Source organism: Camelus bactrianus, chromosome 14 (genome assembly GCF_048773025.1).
Source record: "Camelus bactrianus isolate YW-2024 breed Bactrian camel chromosome 14, ASM4877302v1, whole genome shotgun sequence".
Classification (NCBI taxonomy): domain Eukaryota; kingdom Metazoa; phylum Chordata; class Mammalia; order Artiodactyla; family Camelidae; genus Camelus; species Camelus bactrianus.
The window spans coordinates 67,622,932-67,625,295 of NC_133552.1; the positions used below are offsets into that span (position 1 = coordinate 67,622,932).

The 2,364-nt window shown below is 43.4% G+C and overlaps 1 pseudogene; it reads left to right on the plus strand.

The window, feature by feature from the left end:
• Positions 1-877: 877 nt before the first annotated feature.
• On the plus strand, positions 878-2,127 carry LOC105066904 (pre-mRNA-splicing factor 38A pseudogene; annotated as a pseudogene).
• The last annotated feature ends 237 nt before the right edge of the window (positions 2,128-2,364 follow it).

Below are 2,364 nucleotides of genomic sequence, written 5' to 3' on the forward strand. Positions count from 1 at the left end.
GTCTGAGGTGGCAGCATGCAAAAATTATTTAGCATGGGTATAAAATGAGAAAAACAGGATTCCTGTAAAATAGGAGGGAGGTTAGGAAGGCATAGTGGAACCTCCAGTTTCACAGGAAAAAATGATCCATGAAAATATGTGCCAAAAGAAGAGAAAATAGCACAAAACAATTAAGTATAAATACAACTTAAAGATTTAGAGTACATTTATCAAAATGTCAATGGGTTAAAATGTTGTATCACATACGAGTGTCAGATTCCATTAGAAATTGAAAAATGACTCTTTATCATTTATAAAATCACCACAAAACAAGGTGTCGGAAAAGGTTTAAAGTGAGTGGATGGCAAGGGAACACCAAGAAAGGGGAAGGAAAAGAAAGCCCGGATGTCATGCTCTCATCAAATAATACAGAGCTAAATGCTGAGAGCATTCAGTAGGGCAAAGAGAGATGGTACTGATTTTAAAATGTTTGAGTCTTCAAAGAACAAACCTTCATGCACACAAAGAGGAGACCGTAAAGAAGAGGTTTTATAATATTCTGGGGGCAAGCCTCACTTTGCCAAGTACTGTTGGAGGAGACAGAATGACATCTTCAAGCTCGAAGAATCAGGCAGCAGCTGTGCTAATTAAGGAGATGGCTTTCTGAGCTGAGGGATGAGAGTGATGAAGCAGATTTCTCTCCATCTTTCTCCGCAGACTTACTAAGTAAACAGCAAATTTGCACCTGCATTACCAGGCCCCCGGGAGCCACTGCCTCGACACGGGTAAAAGCAACGTGCCCATACTCACATCTGGGAGCGCATCCTCAAGGTGGGCATGTGTGCCTGCAGTGGTGGTCTTAGCACCAGTATAAGGAGAGAGCTGGAGGCATTCTAAAATGGAGAACCGTATGGTAAAGGATGAGCATAGCATCCACGGCACCAACCCTCAGTATCTGGTGGAGAAGATCATTCGACTTAAATTTACAAGCCCAAATATTGGAAAGAGGAGAGCTTTGGCCTTACGGCTGAACTTGTTGATAAAACCATGGAGTTAAGGTTCGTGGGTGGTGTCTATGGTGGCAACATAAAGCCAACTCCCTTTCTGTGTTTGACCTTGAAGATGCTTCAGATTCAGCCTGAGAAGGATATCGTTGTAGAGTTTATCAGAAATGAAGATTTCAAGTATGTCTGCATGTTGGGAGCGCTTTACATGAGGTTGACAGGCACTGCAGTTGATTTTGCTACAAGTACTTGGAGCCTCTGTACAGCAACTATCAAAAAATCAAGAGCCAGAACCGAAACGGGGAGTTTGAACTGGTGCGTGTAGATGAATTTATTGATGAACTACTGCATAGTGAGAGAGTCTGTGATATCATTCTGCCCCAGCTACAGAAACGCTATGTGCTGGAGGAAGCTGAGCAACTGGAGCCTCGGGTCAGTGCTCTAGAAGAGGACATGGATGATGTGGAGTCCAGTGAAGAGGAGGAAGAAGAGGATGAGAAGTTGGAGAGAGTGCCGTCACCTGATCATCGCCGGAGAAGCTACCGAGACTTGGACAAGCCACGTCGTTCTCCCACACTGCGCTACTGGAGGGGTAGGAGTCGGTCTCCCAAACGGAGAAGCCCCTCTCCTCTCTGAGAAAGGCATCAGAGCAAGAGTCCAAGGCGTCATCGCAGCAGGTCCCGAGATAGATGGCTCCAAGTCTCCAGGTCATCACCGTAGTCACAGACATAGGAGCCACTCAAAGTCTCCTGAAAGATCTAAGAAAAGCCACAAGAAGAGCTGGAGAGGGAATGAGTAACGGACTCCGTTTGGTCCCGATGGCCTTCTGTGGAGATGAAGGCATTTGTCTATGTGGAAGAATGAAGACCTACTCCCCAGGCAGCTATGAGAATATTTTAGATTTTTTTTTTCCACCAAGTTTCTTCACTTTTTTTCTTTTAAATGAGAAGAGGTGCTGAGTTTTGTGTCTCTTTTTGAATCGTAACCCACGTTTGAGGCATGATGCTTCCCAAGGGCTGCTTTTGATCTCTTTGTACAACCAGCCTTGCTTGTACTTAAATTTATGAGGGTAGAATGGATTTGAGTAGAGGGTATGAATGACATGGGGAGGGTGTGGCCCCCTGGTGACACTTTTGTTATTAAATTTGACACACTCATTTTCTGCAAAAAAAAAGAGAAATCTGACTTCTACCTCTAAGAGGAAGTTCAAAAGGCTTCTAGAGATTTGTTACCAATAATTCATAGCAAAGTATCCCCAAAACGCATTTATATATTTGGAACTTCAAAAATATTTTCCAGAAGACTGAATAAAAGCTAGTTAAGTTTCCAGCCGAGGCCCTATAATCATAACCAAAGAAACCATGCAAAATATTCTCATGTA